The following is a 23,466-nucleotide window of genomic DNA, read 5'->3' on the forward strand; positions in this document are numbered from 1 at the left end:
TATTTTGATTGAGACAAGTACTGATGAAAATACTTGTAATAACTTCCCTGCTCTTCTTTAAATAGCACCAAGGGGCCTTTTACACACACCCAAGCAGTCAGGTGGGGCCTCGATTTATCATCCCCTGATCATACAGCCCTCCAACAGAATTACATTGGATTGTGTGATGCTACTTGCCTTTAAATTATTTTAAATCATGTTCTCTGCAGTTTATAAGCAGCTGTGTTTATTTTCATTGTTGCCAACCTATCTGTTTAGATGCCTTTTTAATGGGGTTTTGTTTACTTTTAATCTGGGCCTAATGCGATTCTTGGAGCTTCATGAGTTTACAACCCAATTATTAGGGGGAAGAATGATTAACAGGCCAGGTGACAACAGTTCTTTTACTTTCCATTTGGGCTGCAGTTAAGTTAGGTGTTTGGACGTCAGGCTGAAAAGCAGTATTTCTGTGCTTCTCTCCTTGGTATGAGAAATTCTGCTATTATGGAAGCAGTTTTTCTTGCCTTCTGGAGAGAAAAAGTCTGATGTTGGCGCTTTGCTAGCTAAAGTGGCATTACCTCTACCTCGAGGTGCTGGGAGTTTCCAAAATGGGGAAGTCAGAGTTTCGATTCTCTAACCAAAGGGCTTCCAGCATCACATGATCATTCTCATTTTCTGTGCTAAACCTGTGGCAGGCGTAGGTTTACAAAGTAGTTTTGTTATATTGGGATAGTGCATTTAGTTGTCAAGGTTTATATGATATAGTTGTTTTCTTTTCTTGTTTGTAACTGGTAAAATCTATTGCTATTTTTGTGTGTGTTAACTGTTGTATTCTTAAATAAACTGTGATAAAAGCGCCCCAGTGGGTCATTTGAATCATACATGTAGTGAAACATCATACGTTTACCCTAGCCAAATTCAAACCGCAAAATATTTATGGCCCAGCCTGACTTTGTAACATATCTTGGAGCTTCTGACCTGGATTATAACTGATTATTATGCTCTAGCCTTGACTCAGAAGCAACAGCTATTACCCAACCCTGAAAACACCTCTGGAAATTTAACAGTCTTCAAACTATTGCCAAGATCTGTACAAAACTGGTGTGTTTCTACCCAACTCCCTCGGTCAGCCGGTGACTGAAGAACAGCAAGGACTGATCATTAAAAACGTGTTATTTAAAAGCTGTCTTTTGACAGGTAGCATAAACAGTACACAATTCATTAAAGTGAAAACTACCATCACCAAGACCTGCTCAAAGTTGCTTCGAGAAGTGTTTATTTTTCTTTTAGCTGCCATTAGCTAACTAAACCACACTTCAACAATTCACAGTAAACATCTCAACAAAGGAGCATCAACTGCATAGCTGACATTCCAGTGGTTGTTTAGTGTGCGAGACTGAAGCAATTCCAGAGACCAATCTACACAGTAAGCTTGTCCACAATTGTGAACACGCAAATTATGTATTTAACGCTGCAAGTGTTTGATCCCCTCCCTTTGTGGAGTTCAATTTTTTTCCATTTCAACTACTTATTGTAACTTTTGCTCAAATGTAATTTTAAAATTAGATCTGAAACCCTTGAAAAACTGCTCAAAAGCAGCAACAGAGAAGCTCCTTAAAATGGCACAAGAAAATCTAGTGGCACATGCAGGCCGGAGAAACAAACTGGACAGAACGTTTTATAAGTTTCATTCAGAAAAATCTTGATCACGTTTTGATCTGCAAAATGGTGGAACTATTTGGCAAGTTCTAGGCATTTTGAAAATATGTAAAATGGACTCTATGCAAAGCACATCAGAGGGACAGGGCTTTGGGGAATGTGGGCATCGCAAGAAGATTGATACTTTTGTTGAAATACTTAGCCGTGACCATGATGTGGAGAAGCCAATGTTGGACGGGGTCGAAAAGATGAAGGGTCACACGACACCAGTTTATAGTCTAACAGATTTATCTGAAATCTCAAGCTTTCAGAGCATAGCTCCTTCATCAGATCACTTCACCTGATGGAGGAGCATCGCTCTGAAAGCTTGTGATTTCAGATAAACCTGCCGGACTCCAACCTGGAGTTGTGTGACCTCTCATCTTATTCGGCAGCGATTTGCAGGTTTTATTCAAATAGTCCAAAGTTCCACCAGTTCATAACATTGTTAAACCAGAAAACATATCTGTCCTCCACCCACTTTGGTGGAAATTCAGCCCTGTGTTTCTATCTACAGATACTGTCCAACCTGCTGAGTTTATCCAGCACTTTGTTTTTATTCCAGATTTCCTGCATTCACAGTATTTTCCATTTATTAGGAAGTTACCTTATTGGCTTGCATGTGATCGCTAAATTAAACTGAAGCAGAACTAGGGGCATGTGTTCAAACCTGTAATAAAATGCATTTTTGAGAGGAATATAAAGGAAATTTTGATCAGCATGTGGAATACATCATCAAAAAGGTACTGTCGGCAAAAACCCAAATCCATTTACAGAACAACTGGGTGCTTGAATAGAATCGGTGGGGACTCTGCGGAAGTGGGCTGAATGCTTTTCCTCAAATCGTTATGTAATAATGTAATCCCACTGGCCTCCCTAAATCACTTTCCATGCTTGCAAACTATCTTTCAATGGTTTATAATCGACACATAATAAAGCTAGTCTCCAAGCAGCAATGAAGTCAAAACTAGGTGAGTAACTTGGCATCTTTAGATTAGATAACAGCTGAGAGAATAATAATCAACTAACCTGCACGGCAAGCCTAACTGTCGAACCTTCATCTGGATGCTGAAAGTGACTCAGATTCACCTGGGGCCTTTTCGACATGTTCACCTAGTTAATTAAGAACTCAATTTTGTGGTTTCGGTACAAATATACTTCACTCCAGTAGAAATAGCTCCAGGAAAAAGTAGGTTAAACAGTACTTTTTTCCCCCCCTTTCAGAGGCTAATTAATGTACAGAAATCTCTTCCCCAGGGAGCAGTAGAGACTGGGTCACTGAGGAGAGTCGAGGCCGAGTTAGATGGCTTTTTTGATCAATAAGGGAGTCAAGGATTTGGGGGCAATGCTGACAGAAAAAATAGAGTTGAGACCATAATCCGATCAGCCATGATCTTATTAAACTGGGCAGCAAGTTTAGGGGGTCAAATGACCTAGTCTTGCGTACAATTTAGGTTGAAATCTGGTATAGCAACAGTTGAATTTTATGGAACAGGAAATGCCTAATAGGTCAGTCACACATTGATAGAATCCTACACCCAATAATTACAATCATTTACATTTTGGTTGGTGCACTGATTTTCAATAGCAGCTTGTTCAACAAGATCTTGTGTAGAGGAGTTCACCTGATTTCCAATCTTAATCCCCAAACATTCACATTGTTAAGCTTGTCAACTGGCATGTGAACCTGTTTCCTGTTTATAGAACACTATTCTTCCATCAAGCTTCGGCTGACCTTTCCACAACTTTGAAGAATTCAATTAACAGCTAGCTTCTCCTAACTGTGTGTAGATCCCATGTAGTGATCAAAATAACTCAAGCCTTCTTTAAAATACAAGTGAATTTTCAGATGCCAGTTTGTTCCCTCAATGGACATGGGTGTTTTCCCTCTCCAAGTCAATTGTGAAACAAAATTGCAGTGTTGATTAAGCACCATTGTAATTAATTAACGTTGATCAAGGATGTGCCAGTTTGCCAAGATTTAGCATGTGTTAGAAGGCTCAAATAAGCCGCATTAGTGGGCTGATTATATTTTATAAAGAAACCATTTTAATTAAAGATCACAATAACTTGCACTTACCACAAATTATGAATGCACATTTTCCACAACAGTGACTACACTGCAAAAGTGCTTCATTAGCTATGAAGCACATCGAGATGTCCTGAGGTTGTGAAAGACACTACATAATTTTTCTTTAATGAAGTATGAGTTAAATTACTGTTTCCTTTCAAATACAATACAAAATTAGCCAAACTCCTCAGTTACTTGTTTAGAAATTATTATGGAGCGTGAACTGGTTGGGCCAGTATCTACTGCCCTCCTCAATTGCCTTCAACAAGATGGCAGCGAGTCACCTTCCTGAACCATTGCAGGTCACCTGCTGAAGGTATACCCAAAGCTGTTAGGACACAGAGACTGTGATATAGCTCCAAGTCAGGATGATGTGTGACTTGGAGGGAATCTTGCAATTGATGGTATTATCATGTGTCTATTGTCTTTTTTCTTCTAGGTAATAGAGGCTGTAGGTTTTGAAAGTGCTGTCATGAAGCCTTGTTGAGTTGTTGCATCTTGTAGATAATGCGCACTGCTGCCACTGTTTTTTCAGCAATAGAGGGAGTGAATATTTGTGGTGCAGTGCCAAACAAGTAGGCTGTTTTGTTTGCATGGTGTTGAGCAATTTTGAAAGCTCAATTCATTCAGGTAAGTGATGAATTATCCATCATGCTCCTGCCTTGTAAATAGTGAATCGACTTTAAAGGAGTTACTCCTCACACCCTCTGACATGCATTTGTAGCCACATGGCTGAATTTTCCTCTCCTGCCCACCACAGGAATCAAAGGGCAGGGGCATGGACCATGCAAATGTCATTTGACCTCGGGCAGGATTTTCTGGTTTAGGGATGAGCGTGGCCCAAACATCCATCCCCAGTATTTATTTTGTATTTAGCCATAGGCTGGTCCATGGCAACCCCAAGAATGTTGAAGCTGTACAATTCAGTGATGTTAATGTTATTAAATGGCAAGGAGGGATGGCTAGTTTCTCTTTACATAAGAACATAAGAAATAGGAGGAGTAGGCCAACTAGCCCCTCAAGCCTGCCCCGCCGTTCAATAAGATCATGGCTGATCTGTCGTGGCTCAGTTCCACATTCCCGCCCTCTCCCCATAACCCTTAATCCCCTCTCTTATCAAAAACCCATCAACCCACGTCTTAAAAATATTTAGCGAGATAGCCTCCACCACTTCAACGGGCAGAGAATTCCAGAGATTCACTGCCCTTTGAGTGAAGAAGTTCCTCCTCAACTCCGTTCTAAACCGCCCCCCCTTTATCTTGAGGCTGTGCCCCCTAGTCCTACTATCCTTTCTGAGCGGGAAGAGTCTCTCCACCTCTATCCTATCCATCCCATTCATCATCTTATACGTCTCAATGAGATCTCCCCTCATTCCTCTAAACTCTAACGAGTACAAGCCTAATTTATTCAGCCTCTCCTCATAGCTTTAGTTGGATGTGATTAGAACTCATATAGCATGAATATAATTTGCCACTTGAAAATACTACTGAGCATCCATATTTCTGAACTTAGTTTGGAGAGAAGGTCATTGATGGAGCAGCTGAAGATGGTGGGTCGCAGATGCCACCCTGAATAACATTTTTTTTCTCTTTATTCTTTCATAGATGTGGGTGTCACTGGCAATGCCACATTGTTAACCACATTGCATGGGCCTGGAGCCACAAAAACACCAGACTAGGTAAGGATGGCCGATTTTTCTCCCTTAAGGGCATTAGTGAACCAGGTGAATTTTTACAATATTCAGTGAAAAGTTCATGACCACCATCACTGAGACAAGCTTTATATTCTAGATTTACTCAAATTCCACTAGCTATCCTAGTGGAATCTGAACCCATGTCCCCAGAGATGGTTACTCAGCCTCAGGATTACAAGTCCATTAATATTACTAATTTGCCACCATCTACCCAGTAATATCTCAGGGTGGAGATGATTGGCATCTAATAATCACAACCATCTTCCTTTATGCCAGGTTTGACTCCAACAACTGAGATGTTCCCTCAATTCCCATCAGCTTCTTGATGCCATACACTGTCAGTGCCATTTTGATGCCAAGGGTAGTCACTTCCATCTCTTCTCTGGTGCTCACATGTTTTGCACCAAGGCTGTAATGAGGTCAGAAATCAAGTTGCCCAAACTGAGCAGTAAGCAGGTTATTGCTGACTAAGTACTGCAATGACAGCAGAGTCATTGCTGATAGAGAGCAGATATATCAGCCAAAAAGGATTGTCCTTTTTTGACACAACAGGCATACCGGGACAATTTTCAATATTGCCAGGTTGATGCCAGTGATATAGCTGTACTGGAACAACTTGGTTAAGGGCATTGATCATGCTGGAATGAAAGTCTTCATTACTATATTCAGGACCCAAATCTTTTGCTGCACCTTCAGCAGTTTCTAGATATCACATGGCACGAGTCAAATTGTCTGTAGACTGCTATGTGGTGGTAGGGACCCGAAGAGGAGGCCGAGATGAACCACTCACTCAGCACTTCTGGCTGATGATGGGTGCAAGTGCTTCAGCTTTGAATTTTGCATTGATCTGCTGGGCTCCTCTATCATGGAGGATGGGGATATTCTTGGAGCTCTCTTCCCCCTAGCTCTTTGTCCACTGCCATTCAAGACTGAATATGACAGGACTGCAGAGCTTTGATCTGGTCTGTTGATTGTGAGGTTACTTGGCTGTGTCATGGAAAATTAGAAAAATCACAAAGCTAGAAATTACTCAGTGGCATTAATAGATTTGAATATGAAATTTCTTCAGTGGTTTTTATTAATGAAGGTGGTAACTATTTAAAATAAATTGATCTAATGACAGCTAATAACAAGGAAGATCATATATGCATACAAATTAACAGTTAGATTAAGGTAGAGATTAAGTAGGCAAACTGTGGCCTATGGGAGTTCAATGTAGGAAAATGTGACAATACTCACTTTGGACAAGAGGAAGGTTGATAAGCATTTATTTGCTATTTGGTGTGGGTCTAGGAACTGTGGGGAACATGGAAATTCAGGTGTTCGAGTACAGAAATTATTAAAACCTAGTGAACAAGAATAAAACAAAGAAGCCAGCCAATGGAATCTTTGCATATATCGAGGGAGCCTGAATACAAAAGTGGAATTTTGTTTACAGTGATAAAAAATACTGATTAGGCATAATTTAGACTACTGCATTCAATGATGGGCACCACATCAAGGAGTGTACAGTGACCTCAAGAGGAGATGCAGTGCAGATTTAACAGAATGATAGAGCTGAAGACTGTTCAATTATGAAGTTGCATAGACCAAGTTCATAATCCCTTGACGCATGGTTAGGAGGTGATGTAATCAAGGTGTTTCAGTTGATTAAAGGATCTGAGTGAGGCTATTCAGAGGTGATGCCAGGAACCAGAATTAGTTGAAATCTGGAACACTCCTTCAAAAAAAAAATCACTGGAATTTGGTCTTTTGGAAATGTCTTAAACCTATAATATCCTTGTTCAACATAAAAGGATTTCTTTTATTTATTAGTGTCACAAGTAGGCTTATGTTAACCATGCAATGAAGTTACTGTGAAAAATCTCCTAGTCACCACACTCCGGTGTCTGTTCGGGTACACTGAGGGAGAATTTAGCACGGCCAATGCTCATAACCAGCATGTCTTTTGGATAGTGGGACTGTCGGAGCACCTGGAAGAAACCCACACAGACACAGGGAGAACATACAGACACCGCACAGATAGTGACTAAGCCGGGTCCCTGGCACTGAGGCAGCAGTGATAGCACTGTGCTACCCTCAAAGCATCTGGATTATGAAACCTAGTAGATGGAGTTTAATTATAGATCAGTGATGATCTAATATAATAAGTGGACCAGGTTCGAAAGGCTCAATGGCCTCCTTGCTGTTCAATACAACAGTATTTTCTCAGCTTTAGAGTGTCTTATTGAAGTAAAACCAAAGGTTACAAAGTTGCTGGCGAAAAGTTTTAATCAGAAATTAACAAACCTTGGCTAGCAGAAAGCTTCATCTTTATATATGCATGCCTTTAGTAACAAGAATATAATGCAAATTCAGATACCTGGCCTGGCTATTAAAGGGGAGCTTAAAGTGCATCATCAACAAAATAAAATAGTTTGGCCCTGCACGGCCTATAATTTAATTTCACCAACTATGAAGGTCTTAAGACAGGAATGTTGAGTTAATAATCTTAAGGCAATTTTACTTAACATAAACAAGCTGAAGTATAAGTCAATGACTGAGCAGACAAATCGAACCTTCCATAAAAATATAGAAGTCATTTACTTGTTAGATAATGGCAGGTTCAGTTTAGCTCTAAAAATGCCAAAATCTAATTTTGTGAAATATTTCCATAACAAATTTAACTTACAATCATTGTTGTTTAGACTATGATGAAATTCTCAAAGGAGAGTGAGGAACTGAGAATAAAGAAAAATTTAAGGAACTAAAAGTCGACAAATCCCCAGAGTCAGAAAAGAGATCACTGACTTCAGAGCTAGCGAATGCATCAGTTGTAATCTTTCAAAATTCCCTAGGGTCACAGTCCCAGTGGGTTAAAAGATAGAAAATAGAAAAACACTATTCGAGAGCAGGAAGAGGAGGAAACTACAGACCAGCTAATTAGCTTGACATCAGGCATCAGTAAAATGCTGGAATTCATTAAAGGAGTGGTAATCATGCACTTAGAAAACAAGTTTTGGCAGAGTCAACATGGTTTTAGGAAACCAAAATCATTTCTGACAAGTTTAATGAAGCTTTTGAGGATGTGCTAGGACAGCATGGTGGTTAGCACTGCTGCCTCACAACACCGTGGACCTGGATTCAATTCCTGGCTTGGGTCACTGTCACTGCAGAGTCTGTGTGTTCTCCCAGTATCTGCATGGCTTTCCTCCAGGTGCTCAGGTTTCCTCGCACACAGTCTGAAAGGTGTGCTGGTTAGGTGCATTGACTATGCTAAATTCTCCCTCAGTGTACCCAAACCGGAGTGTGGCGACTGGGGAATTTTCACAGTAACTTCATTGCAGTGCTCAAGTAAGTCTACTTGTGACATAAATAAACAAACTAAAACTTAAAGACAAATAAAGAGAAACTAGCAATTGTAGTATATTTAGATTTCCAAAACACAATTGATAAGGTTATAAAAAGGTCATCAAGAAAAGTTACCTGACAGTTGGTTGTGTTACACTAACAAACCCTTTGTTCATGCTAAAATACAGAAAGCAGAATAGGAGTGAACAGATCATTTCACATTGGCAGATTGTTAAAGGGGAGGTGGGGAGCGTCATAAGGATCGGTAGAGTCTCAGCCACAGTTTATTAATAATGTGGGTGAAAGGATTGAGTGTAATTAATTCAAGCTTTCACTTTCTGACAATACAAAGGTAAGCAAGCAGTTGGCAAAGTGATAAAGACAGACTTGAGTGGGAAAGAAAATTTCATACAAGTATAATGTGGGGAAACAAGAAGTTATTCACTTTGGTACAAAGGGTGGAAATAATGTTTTAAAATAAAACTGTGAACTATTTGTTAATTTATTATAATTAAATATAAGGCTGGTGTCAGTAAAGGTAACCGTGGAACTAACAACAATTGTGATAAAAACCCATCTGGTTCACTAACGTCCTTTAGGGAACAAAATCTGCCATCCTTAACTGGTCTGGCTTACATTTGACAGTAAGAAGTCTCACAGCACCAGGTTAGAGTCCAACCAGTTTATTTGATAGTAATCTCACAAGCTTTCGGAAACTGTGTTCCTTTGTCAGGTCTGCGGAAGATTCTGACTACCATCAACATGGCAAACTGCCGGATCCGAGTGGAGAGGATCTCCAAGAAGACATCGGCATCTCTACATCAAGACTTACATTTGACTCCTGACCCACAGCGATGTCCTCTAAAATGGTCTAACAAGCTACTTGGTTTAAGGGAAGTTAGGGACGGGCAACAAATTCTGGTCTTGCCAGTGGCACCCACATCTCAAAAGAATAAAAAAAGGAAAAAAACCCAACCAACTCAGGCAGTGCAAGAAGGGCTAATTTATTCTCACCTGGAAAAATATATCTCTCGACAGAAACTTAGCCATAATTTCAGATGAAAATCCAGAAACTTACAACCTTCATTTACCTTCTGAGAACCAGGGGGAAAAAAAAACTAGGCCTGCAATGCCTCCCATCTTAAAAGAGCAAGTTTTTAAAAATTTTTCTTATGACTTTGGTACTCATCTTTTCTGATTGTGTGCCTGTGTGTTCAAGGGGGTTACTGTTTCTCATACATTTTGCATTATACAAATAAATGCTCGTCTTCTTTCATAGAAGCCTACTGTGCAGGAGGCCATTTGGCCCATCAAGTCTGCACTGACCACAATCCCATCCAGGTCCTATTCCCATAGCCCCATATATTTACCCTGCTAATCCTCCTGACACTAAAGGGGCAATATAGCATGGCCAATCCATCCAATCCTCCCCCGTGGGAGGAAATCAGAGCACCTGGAGGAAACCCACAGACACGAGGAGAACATGCAGACTTCACACAGAATCACCCAAGTCGTGAATCGAACCTGGGTCCCTAGCATTAACCGCAGTGCCACCCCACTTTGATTTAACATTTGTTTCCTGTCTGTTTCACATCTATTCATTAGAGTCACAACTTGCACTTCCTCTAAAACATACATCTAGTTGTGAACACTCAAGATGTGAGGGATGAGAGGAAATGTTCTCATCATCTCTCTCCATCTATAACATTAATGCTTGCTGCTCTTAAGCAACAAAGATCATCATAAATCCCACAGCCAGGCAAGTTGCAAGAGAGGCAAGAATAATGAATGGATGAGTGAATAAATGCAAAGACAAGCTAACAGACCTCCTGCAAAGTTGCTTATGGTGTGCTGGAAATTATCCTATATATGACAGTATTGCCTCCCATGGAAAAGATTTGGAAATAATTTTTTTTAAGGAGAGCCTTTTTGGGTTTTCCTCATTGCAGTTATTTTATATTTAAAATGGAGTGTGGCACAAGTAACACAAATAAATCTGTACGTGTTTCAACAGCAGGAAACAGCTCAAAGTCTAACTATCCAACTGTTTAGAATGCAGGTTGTCAGACCCAATAAATCGTTAAAAGATTTAATTAATCTCTTGCCTTGCCACTATCGCCACAACAATATTTACTATTAAAGTTTCCACTTAAACATCAGGATCTGTCTGCAAACCTGAATAAATCAGTACAAAAGTAATTGCTGAGATATTTTTGGCAACTGTTTGCAATCAAAAATGCTATCACAAACATTTAGGATATATAATTACTGCAGAGATGTGGTGTAAAATTTAGTGAATTAAACATATACTTCAGTTATTAAATTAAATAATCCACTGATGTTGGAATTCTTGAATTTTATTTATGACAAGGGGAATTACTTTAAAACACAATCTGGGAATGGCCAGTCTTGCTGTAGATACATACTGGCAGTTGTAGCTTGCTGTCTTATTGAAACATAACTCAGCCTCCTCTTTTGTTCATATTTGACTTTTTGCTGTCACATATCTTTACTAATTCCATGTAACCTCTTTCCAAATGTTTACTTCCTAAGCGTTTTTGTTATAACTAGTGCCATTTAGTTAAAGGACAGGTGCAACCTTTTTATGGATGTCAGTAACTCAAAATGTAACTTGATGCATAGATGCACAGTTTAATACTAGAGAGGCTCCTATGTTCAATAGGAAATGCACAGTTAAAGAGACAGTTATACAGAGCCTTTTTTGATGCTTCAAGCCCTTGACAGTCAATGAAGTACTTCAGAAAAAAGTGCCAATGTAGGAATTAGAGCATCCAATCTGCACAGAGCAACATTCCACACACAGATATGATAATGACCAGATATTTTTTTCTCAGGTAAGGGAAAAACATGAGGAGGACAGGAGATTCTGGCCAAACAGTGTCTTGGGATTCTTCGTATCAATCTGCAAGGGCAGATGGGGCCACAGTTTCTCCTCTAATCCAAAAGACAGCAACTCCACCATCTCGTGCTGCACCAGAGTGGCAGCTTAGACATTACATGCAAATCTTTTTTTTTGTCATAAACAGGGAATGCTACCCACTGAGCCACGGCTTATGTAACAGAAGCATTGGTCCAAATTTTCCAGTTAGCAGCAAAGCAGAAGTGCTTGCTACCAATGTTGGAGAGCTTCTAGCAATCTGTGGTGAAAACTTCAGCTCTCTGAACTGGCAATGAATTGAAACTTAGCCTGGAGTTGCAACGATCACAAAGCATTGTCACAGACTGCCAACCAGGAAATGAAAAGTATTGATCATCAAATCACTTCCTACGTATTTTACAGAGCAAGGTTAGGCTAGAAATTGAAATATATTGACCATTTAAAATTTGGGAAATTAATCATAATGGAGACATTTGGCCACATTTCATAGAATCATAGAATCCTTGCAGTGTAGGAGGCGGCCATTCAGCTCATTGAGCCTGCAACAATTTCACCTAGGCCCTACCCTATAACTCTACATATTTACCCTGCTAATCCCCCCGACACAAAAAAATTCTTTAGGGCCAGATTGACTAGAAACTACTGAAGAGCCAATTTTTTTTGTTAAAGATTACACAATACTTTTTACAGAATTCCAAACAGTGATATAAAACTGCATATATATTTTTCAGCTCACCTATGCTTGCCACAGAACTATCGACCATGGTGGATTCAAGCCAAGGATCCCAAAGTATTGATCTAGGTTTGCGGTTTACCAGTTCAGTGACCTACAGTTCTCAGCTACAGGGAGGAAGCCAGGGAAGGTTCGTGCCAAATCAATTTCACTAATTACCAATGGGGGAAGAATGTGACGGATGAGAGCAAAGGTTAGCCAAATGCAGCCTGTGGTGGAACAGTGAGTAACAGACTGCAACTTCAGAATTCCTGCATTCATCTGCATCGGTGCCAAAGCCTGAAGTTACGGCCAGATTCAGAGGGGTAAATGACAGCATGCACAGATAGCTTGTAGTTAAAATCCCAACAACTTCTGAGATATTATGCTATATGACATATAATGCATCATTTGACTGCTAAAGTGTGAATCTTGTAGCCCTTGAGAGATTCAGTTCCTTTATATTCTTGAGATCAATGTAATCTTGCAAGACAGAGTGAGGCAACATGGTTTATTTTGCGTATGCTAGCTCTCCTCTTTCTCCAGAGCCTTGCATGTTTTTCCTTTTCAAGTACATGTTCAATTCTCTTTCGAAAGCTCCTAATGGACCTGTTTCACCCTTTCAGACGTTGTAAAACTTACTGCTTTAAAAATAAATTCTCCATTTCATCCATTCAGGTAACACTTGTGGCCTCGTTATTATCCCACAAACCAGGCGAAGCAGCTTTTCCCCGTACATCATAGTCAAACCCTCATTTTTCAGCATCTCCGCCAAAAATCCCTTAACCTGCTCTACTTTGATCACAATTCTAGATTCTTTAATCTTTCCACTTAACATTCATCATAGTACTACCAGGACTCAAAGGGTTACATTATGAAGGGAAATTGGATTGAAGGAATGAAAAGGTGGTTAGAGAGAAGCCTTTTCTGCTCCTGGAGTAGTATAGCACAAATGGGAAATAACTTTAAAATATCGGTTGGACTAAAACCTGGTGTTGTCAGACTTTTTACTGTGTTTACGCCAGTCCAACGCTGGCATACCCACATCATGACTACTATCGACACCACAAACTGCCGGATCCAAGTGGAGAGGATCTCCAAGAAGATTGCGCATATTGACACAGACATCAAGTTTTTACAGAGATGCAAGAAAGCAGACAAGATACCAAAAGGACTACAGATCATGAACCCACTCAGGGCAACCTATAACACAGACTTTGCTGAGAGACTTTGCCATCGCACCTCTCTCACAAAAATCGGTTGGACTAAAACCTGGTGTTGTCAGACTTTTTACTGTGTTTAAAAACAAAGCCAGGCCATTCTGGAGAAAAGTCAGGAAGCACTTCTTCACAAAAGAAAAAATGGGTGGGACAAGTGTGGAGCTTGGCCCAAAGGAAAGGAATAGATGTTGGCTCAATTAATCATTTGAAATCAGAGATAGACAAGGTTTTTGTTCATGGTAAATGGTTATCAGGTATGAATCAGTCATGGCTTCAAAAGAATAGAAGATGATGACATGAGGGGCTGTAGGTTCCGATAGATCTTTATTCATGATAAAAATCTGGTAAATTTCCTCTGTATCCTCAGCCTATTTTGAAAAGCTCTTTTCAGAATTTTTTTTTGTTAAATAGTCCATCCTGTTGCTCACAGATCAATGCCTCACTTCCATTTAGCTTAACATCCAGTTATCAACCATGCTGGATCATAAATAGGATTAACAGTTTCACTTATCTAGTGACAAAGAATGCTGACCCGTCAGAATCTTGGCAGCATGCCTCCTTATAACAAATGTTAAGCTGTTATTCTCAACTATGTGACAGAACAATGCTGACATCAGTATTAAGACTTCATGAAACTGCTTGTCTAACAAAAATTCCCAATGCTTCACCTGGTAGTAGGTCCTTGAAGTATTGTTAGTGGAGCAGGAGTTGATTGTTCACTAGAAATGTGTCTGTTCTATCAGCATAGACTTGACAAAATGCTCACATTAGCATAGGATAAAACCTCTAGAAGCTGAATCATACAAACATGTTTAATGACATTCCAAATGTCTTCCAGCCTTCACTGATGTATATTGATGGAAAGTTTCTTTTAAAAAATGTGGCAAATGTAAAATAGCAATGTCAATCTTTAAATAATATTAACATAGATTTGTGTCAACACACAACCTATATTTGTGTGCGGGGTGGGGGGGGCAGAATTAAGGGTACTATTTAAAATATAAAATATAATTGTGTGAGCAATTAAGGCTGTTCACACAGAGACAATGAACAGTCCTGCTAACCGGAACAGGCCAGGAATCAACTGCTGTCACTAGGAAAAGCTAGCTGACAAAATGTAACCTTTAACCCTGCAAGAATGCCCATCTGAATTCACTCTTATAAAAGCAGGGGTAGAACTGCTCTTTGGTGCCACCAGCACTGATAACAAGGGAGACAAAATTTCCACAGACATTGCTGGATTACTTGGTCTCTCTTTAGCTGAGATGCTGTAAACAGCCATTTACACAACCTCTCCGGGGTTTCTATCAATCCACTGCAAAACCTACAGCAGGAAAACCCCTGCAGTAGCTGCGTTAATTAGAAAACACATTTTGTGCTGATGTAAACTGTGTTGGAACTTGGTGTGAAACAAAATAAAAAGCGTGAGGTAAAATAAGATGTTTCAACATACTAATAAACACCTTTTTATGTTGGAGCGCATGCATTATTTCTGAACAAGGTAACATGCCTTGAGTCAGAGTAATAAAAGGTATAAGAGCACCACGGAAAATAGTTTGATATGGGATCAATACAATCAGGAACCTTTCACATCATAAAACCCAGGCAGCCTCTTGCAGAAAACAATCATTTCCATAGAATCCTAATCATTTCAATTTCATACAATAATTTACGAAACCAAAAGCACAAATTTCAAAACATGCGCCTCATTTTAGGTCCCTCTAGCCTGTATCCATTCTCTGACTGATGGAAGAAACATGTTGCCTCAGCCAGATGCTGGCTTAGGCATAACTATCAGTCCATCAACGTTTTCCTTCCTCCTTGTAGAACTTGTCCAGTCCCACCCGTCTCCTTTGTCACAATGGTTTGGCTGGAATCGAAAATTCATGATGCAAGGAATCGACACCACAAACTGCATCAATCAACTGTACAGCGCTGTGCAAAGAACCTTTGTATGACATGTTTTAGAATCTGCCCCAGGAACATCATTTATTCCAGTAACAATAAAGGTACGGCTCAACAACTTTCTGATGCAATGTGAAATGACTTCAGCACAGATGGTGTGCAACAAAGAAACCTCACAGGTAAGCTTCTCTGCAGATCTAAATACAAGACCATTTTAATTACAGCAACTTTATGTGGATTGTGAAACATATTGCAACCCTTTATATTGTGCCACTGAACTGTGAGTTTATGACTGCAAATCACCACAGAGTTCCTGATCTCAAATCATACCTTCTGGGCAAAAGTGCTGAGCTGAAACAAGATCCATCTACAAAGAGAGGAAGACAAAATCTGAACGAGTGTTAAAGGAAGTCAATATCATGTAACAACAATGTCATGAGAATATCATCACCTCCGAGTCTCCTTCCAAATCATACATCTAGACTTTAGATATACTGCTGTTACTTTGTCACTATTGTCACTAATCCCTACATAACACCATGATGGACATATCACACCACAGGGACTACAATGGTTCACAAAGATAGTTCGGCAACAACGTCTCATGACAAGGTGGGTATAACAACTGCACTGTTAACAGCATCATCCATACCAGAATATAATAAGCAATGTTACCAAAGGTTTAGGAGCTGGTTACTAACTAACTGAACAAATTGAGATTTACAGACTGAGAGGGGAGCATAATTGTATATAAGCAAAAGCCAAAAAAAGGTCACTACCATTTTAAATTAAGTTTGTTAGAGCTAATAAGATATTTGGACACAGCATTCACGAGTGATGGACTCTTTATTGCCTTCTTGTTGATAAGAGGAAATTTGAAGGACTCCTAAGGTCTCTTCAGTCTGCTCTGTCCAATTGTGTACAGTCAGCTTCTTAAAAAAAATGACAACTTCTAGTTGTTCTAGATAATTGTTTCTAGTCTTGCAAATTTACATAGGATACAAAGAGGTAGGCCCAAGACAATAGCTGTTTAATTGTGTCCCATCCACAATGTCATAATCTTGAATGGTAGATGGATGCAATGTCTGTTCAGGCAATGGTCACATAATCATGTCATTATTACAGTTTCAGTGCTGTGAGAAAAGACATTCAGCTGTGTCTTGTTGGTAGATTATAGTGAAGCATCCACATTTTGTTTGCGCTGTCTATTTCATGCATATGCAGAGACAGTCACTCTACAATGAGGTTGCTGCTAATTTTCCTGGCCCCCTAGCTGACCCCCCAAGTTTAGTGAATAAACAAAATTGCAATCAAGTATACACCTTGTTTCATTCAAAGAAGAATACAAAAAAAAAGTAGAGTAGCCCTGCTTCAAATTAAATTTGGTCAGGAGGAGTTGAACGAAGTCAATACTATCCAAGAACATTAACGTTCAAGAAAGTAAGTTTTATTACACAAACTCTTATGTAAAATAATCCTACACTACATGAGCCAATTACTTTCCATACAAGTAGTGCGACATTTAACTTTGTTTCTAAAATGGACTGGAAAATTAATGAAAATGAGGGGGTATAATGGCATATTATCAACTAGCTTTCTCAGTCATGATCACAGCTATTGATCAGAGCGCCAACCAAAATTCATGCTGTTTATTACCCAGCAAAGAAACTGACATATTGATTTTATTTCAAACAGCTTGGATACATAAAAAGTACTGCAATTTTCCTGAACGCAAAGTCCTTAGGAAAACCTCATGCTGTGATTTTTTTATACAATTGGTATCACAGGTTAAAATGACCCCTCAGTCATTCTGATACATTCATTAACTCTGAATTACTTCTTCCTGCCCTGAAACGTAAAACAGCTTTGTATCTCTGTCACCATGATAGCAAACCCATGGAATAGATGCTGATTAATTCTGGTGTTCTTTGTAAATTTAAAAGGACAGATGCTTCAAAAAATGTAGTTAGATCCGAGAGAAACCTACAACCTCCCATGCGCTAATGAGATTTAAGTTTGTTTTTAAATTAGCCCTTTGCAGAAATAAAAATTAATAGTGCATCCCTGGGCAAATTCAATCTGATGCACATGTCTGGATGGAAGTTATTACTGTGAGCTGTAATATCTCAATGTTCCCTTTTTATAAGCAGGGTTAAATCTTGGATGACATAGACAGAGGGGAGTATGGCTGGGAGTATAAACAATGAATAAAACAGCATCTATAATCTCAAAGTCAGAGTGATACCGTACAGAAGAGCTCCTCGGCCCATCATGTCTGCATCAACAAAACTACACTAAGTTTACATTAATCCCACTTTCCTGTCTTTTGGCCATAGCCTTAGAATCATGGAAACCTACAGTGCAGAAGGAGGCCATTCAAGTCTGCACCAACCACAATACCACCTATAACCCCATGCATTTATCCTTACTAGTTCTGACATTAAGGGGCAATTTAGCCTGGCCAATCCACCTAACCCGCACATTTTTGGTGTGGGAGGAAACCGGAGCACTCGGAGGAAACCCACACAGACAGTGACCCAAGCTGGGAATCGAACTGGGTCCCTGGAGCTCTGAGGCAGCAGTGCCAACCACTGTGCCACTGTAGCCTTGAAGGTTATGACATTTCAAGCACTCAACGTACTTTTTAAAGGTTGCGAGGTTTCCAACCTCCACTACCTTCCCAGGCAGTGCACTTCAGAACCCCCCCCCCCCCCATCCTGTGCATTAAATCCCCTCTAAATCTACCTTAAAATTACATCCCCCTCACAATATTGAGTCCCTTCACTTAGAGAAACACGACTTCCCCTTAACGAATCCATGCTGCATCTACTCTATCAAACAATTCTTCTCTGGGTGCCTCGCTATTTCTTCTTTGAAAGGGGATACTGTGGGGGGGGGGGGGGGGGGGGGGGGCTTCTTCACACAGAGTGGTGGGAGTGTGGAATGAGCTGCCAGATGAAGTGGTAAATGCGAACTCACTTTTAACATTAAGAAAAATTTGGACAGGTACATGGATGAGAGGGGTGCAGAGAGATATGGTCCAGGTGCAGGTCAGTGGGGCCAGGCAGAAAAATGGTTCGGCACAGCCAAGAAACACCAAAAGGCCTGTTTCTGTGCTGTAATGTTCTATGGTTCTATAGATGCCCTTGAAAAGGCTGTAATGGTGTGAAGAGTTACATGATAAGTAGGGAAATTTATTTTCAATTACAACACAAATAAAAAGGCTACTAATTAAAGAATAGGTTACAAAAAACTATTTATGGGGAACACTTCCAATGTGGAAATCTGTGAACCAAATTGTTTGGAAAATTTGATATTGTGTTATGAAGAGGAGGACTATTAAAATGATACTTAATACAAAGTGAAGAGAGAGGTGGATTAGAAGAGATGGTTCCTGTGCATAACAAAAAAAGTAGTTTTGATGGGTCTGTTGTTTCGGTGCTATCTTTATTGAACAATATTATAATTGAATTGAGTTTAGATAGGGCACAACATTAGGCAACAGCACCTCAGTGGGAAGCTCAGGCTGAATGCTCCCATGACTCAGAGTTACTGATCTCAACGACATTGCCCTTCTGACCAGACAAAACATAATTAAATAATTGAGAGATTTCTCCCAATGCTGCACTAACAGAGGCCAGAAAACAGACCATTCAGCTCACTGATTACAATTAGTCTATAGTCCAGGAAACCAGGAGCATTTAATGTAATTCAGATGTTTATATTAAGCATATTGCTCGTCAAAGTATCAAAGAGGACTTAATAAGCTGACACAATGACCTCAAAACTAGATTTCAATGGAAAGAACAGCCATTGATCAAAATGGACTAACTTTCAGATTGAAGTTTGAAAATAATATCTGATGAAATGAAGGAGATTAGTACGTCATAAAAAGTTCAAATTGAATTAATGTCATTTCACCAGGCAGCACAGTGCTACTTCACAGCACCAGGGACCCTGGTTGAATCACTGTCTGTGTGGAGTTTGCATGTCCTCCCCGTGTCTCCATGGGTTTCCTCCGGGTGCTCCAGTTCCCCCTCACTCAAAGATGTGCTAGCTCAGTGCATTGACCTGAACATGTGCTGGACTGTGGCGACTAGGGGAATTTCACAGTAACTTAATTGAAGTGCTAATATAAGCCTTACTTGTGACTAACAAATAAACTTTAAAACTTTAAAATGTACCGAACTTCATCAGGGGAGGTGGTGACAGTGGTATTGTCACTGCATTAGTAATCCAGAGACACAGGGCAGGATCTGGGGACCTGGATTCAAATCCCACCACAGCAGATGGTGGGATGTGAATTGAATAAAACTCTGGAATTAAAAATCTGATAACCATGAAAGCATTGCCAATTGTCAGTAAAAACCCATCTGGTTCACTCATGCCCTTTACGAAAGAAGTCTGCCACCCTTACCTGGTCTGGCTAACATGCGACTCCAGATCCACATCAATGTGGTTGACTCTTAAATGCTCTGAAATGAAAGGCAGCTAAGGCCTAAATGCTGGCCCAGCCAGTGATGATTTCATCCCAGGTATAAATAAAAAAGAATTTACACAATGATCAGGCATTGCTCCATTATTTATGGATAAATGACACAGCAAAGTCAAGCATGAGGGTAAATGTGTGGTTAAATTTGCTCTCCAACTTGCAGTGTCTAAATATAGGACAAATAGGCCATTTAGCCCCTCGAGCTTGTTCAGCAATTCAATAAGATCATTGATGATTTGCAACCTAATTCTATATCCTTTGTCCCATAGTTAATCTAGCAATTTCAGTTTGCATATTTAAAATTCATCTAGCATCAATTGCTATTCCCATTAGAATTTCAAAGTTCTCCCAAGCTTTGTACAAGCATTATGTCAGTTCATTCAAAAACCTGCTTCAAATTTTTTTATGCCCTCGTCTGAGACTCCCCAACCAGTGGAAAGAGAAATAAATGATCACTCCCCTTAACATCATGAAACTCTTCAAACCTTCTAAATTCAATTGAGTATAACTCTTTTGGTGCAATTTATCCTCAATTTAATTCTTGTAGTCCAAGTATTATTTTGGAAAATCAACACTGCACTCTCTCCAAGGCCAACGCCTCCTTTCTGAACACGTGAAGTCCAGAATTCCTCATAGGGCTCCACATGTTATCACAGACCTCCACCATCAACATTTTAGGGGGTTATAACTGACCAGAAATTTAAATACCAAGGCTACCAGAACAGATCAGAGGCCAGGAATCCAGCAATGGATAACTCACCTCTTGACTCCCCCAAAGACTGTGTACCATCTACAGGAGTGTGATGGAATACTCTCCACTTGCCAGGTCTTAGTGCAGCTCCAACACTGAAGAAGCTTGGCACTGTATAGGACGAAGCAGTCCATTTGATTGTCACATCATTTGCCACCTTCAACATTCACACTCTCCACCACTATGCCATGACAACAGTGTGTGCTACAAGATGCGCTGCTAGAACTTGCCAAGCCTCCTGTGACAGGGCAATTAGGGATGGGCAATAAATACTGGCCTAGCCTAAACCCTATTGAAGGGATACATTTTTAAAATGCAGTCAAAGCATGGTGTTGTCTAACTGCAGCACAACTTTCACCCCCAGATCAGCTTGCCACTATTACAATCTTGGTTGAGACCAGGGACACGATCAAAAATCTAAAAATCCAGAAATCTACTGGAAGAACAAGGTTCCCTGTTCATAAAACAATTTTCTGACACAAACATCAGCGAACATAAATACCAACAACCACCTTAACCAGCCAGTTATGTTAATCATACTGCAAGCACAGTTACTTAAACTCTATGGCACAACTAATTTTAATCTAAATTGAATGGTAGAGGCGGTTTGACGGCCTTCTCCTGGTCTTATTTCTTGGGTTCATGAAAATAATCCAATGAAATTACTTTTCAAATCTTGTTTTCTTTTACTTATTTTGACAATGATAGTACAATCATCTTCGTACACTCAAAATTTAGTGCCAAGCTATGTCAACGAAGACAGTTCAAACCCAAAACCTAGATGAGACTTATTAAAATTGTGCATGGTTACAAATCGGATATTTTTCTGTCCACATTGCACAGGGCAGTCAAAAGTATATCTCCATTTTACACAAGCATCCTATAGACAACATCTAAAATAAAACAATATAAAAAGATTTAATCTTCCACAAGACTCTGCTGACTTAGCTTAATAATCAGTCTGTGTTCCATCAATATGCCTCCCAGTGGAAGAGTCTGGATAAAGTGTATCTCATAATTCACTGTGTTGTGATCAACAGAGCTGTAAAGATTAATCTCTATGTGCGTGGAACGATAAAAAACAGCAGCTAAGCAGCCTCCTGGTTTGAGAATGGGACTCTCAATCAGTGCTGTGAGGCAGGCTGAAACAGGAGTCGGAAAGGGCAATCTTGGAAAGTATCCTGACTGCTGGGCATGGACATGGGCTGGACACAAGTCCTGTCTGTTTCCCAGCATGCTTTTAAATTAAATGTTGGAGCAATCAATCCAGCCCTCTCACATTCCTCTAACACTTTCATGCCAGACTTTCTCCCAGTTCCCAGTCCTCTATGCAACTTAGTTAACCTCTACCCACCCCATGGCCCCTTACTTCTGCCAACATAGTGCTCCTCTACCCACATCCCATGGCTTCTCAAATACCTTTGCCAACTTAATGTTTCTGTACCCATCCCCATTTCCCTCTTACTCCATTACTAACATAGTCCAAACTCATGGCAACCCAAGCCCCCAAAACCCTTTGCCCCTTAACCTCTCCATGCCAGCTCATCTAGTATCAATGGACTGTTCCTGGACACCACTTTTCCATTTTGACAGTTCCAATGAGTTTGTACATAAAAATACATAACCACGTTCACTTTTAACATGGTGACTAGTGGAGTGCCCCAGGGGTCGGTGCTGGGGCCTCAGCTATTTACCATTTATATAGATGATCTGGAGGAGGGAACCGAGTGTATGGTGTCGAAATTTGCTGATGACACCAAGATTGGTGGAACGGCAAATTGTGCGGAGGGTGCGGAGAGTCTACAGAACGATCTAGATAGGCTGGGCGAATGGGCCAGGAAATGGCAAATGGAATTTAATGTTGGCAAGTGCGAGGTGGTCCACTTTGGTAGGAATAATGGTAGGAAGGATTATTACTTACGTGGAGAAAAACTGCAGCAGGCGACGGTGCAGAGGGACCTCGGGGTCCTTGTGCATGAGTCGCAAAAACCCAGCTTGCAGGTGCAGCAGGTGGTCAGGAAGGCAAATGGGATGCTGGCCTTCATAGCGAGGGGGATTGAATATAAAAGTAGGGAGGTCTTGCTGCAGCTATATAGGGCATTGGTGAGGCCGCAGCTGGAGTACTGTGTGCAGTTTTGGGCGCCGTACTTACGCAAGGATATTTTAGCCTTGGAGGGAGTGCAGAGGAGGTTTACTAGGCTGATGCTGGGATTGAGCTATGAGGAGAGGCTGAATAAACTAGGCTTGTACTCGTTAGAGTTTAGAAGAATGAGGGGGGGATCTCATTGAGACGTATAAGATGATGAATGGGATGGATAGGATAGAGGTGGAGAGACTCTTCCCGCTCAGAAAGGATAGTAGGACTAGGGGGCACAGCCTCAAGATAAAAGGGGGGGGGGGGGGCGGTTTAGAATGGAGTTGAGGAGGAACTTCTTCACTCAAAGGGTGGTGAATCTCTGGAATTCTCTGCCTGTTGAGGTGGTGGAGGCTGCCTCGCTAAATACTTTTAAGACGCGGGTTGATGGGTTTTTGATGAGAGAGGGGATTAAGGGTTATGGGGAGAGGGCGGGAATGTGGAACTGAGCCACGACAGATCAGCCATGATCTTATTGAATGGCGGGGCAGGCTCGAAGGGCTAGATGGCCTACTCCTGCTCCTATTTCTTATGTTCTTATGTAACATACATGAAGGCCACCTCAACTCTCCCAAAGGATGC

At 40.4% G+C, this 23,466-nt stretch overlaps 1 protein-coding gene across 3 annotated transcripts in view; it reads right to left on the minus strand.

Moving 5' to 3' along the window:
* The window catches only part of cdk14 (cyclin dependent kinase 14), a 524,692-nt gene that overhangs the window by 424,533 nt on the left and 76,693 nt on the right, over positions 1-23,466 (minus strand). The window lies entirely within an intron of this gene.

Source organism: Carcharhinus amblyrhynchos, chromosome 2, assembly GCF_965287045.1.
Source record: "Carcharhinus amblyrhynchos chromosome 2, sCarAmb.v2.hapA, whole genome shotgun sequence".
NCBI classification, from domain to species: domain Eukaryota; kingdom Metazoa; phylum Chordata; class Chondrichthyes; order Carcharhiniformes; family Carcharhinidae; genus Carcharhinus; species Carcharhinus amblyrhynchos.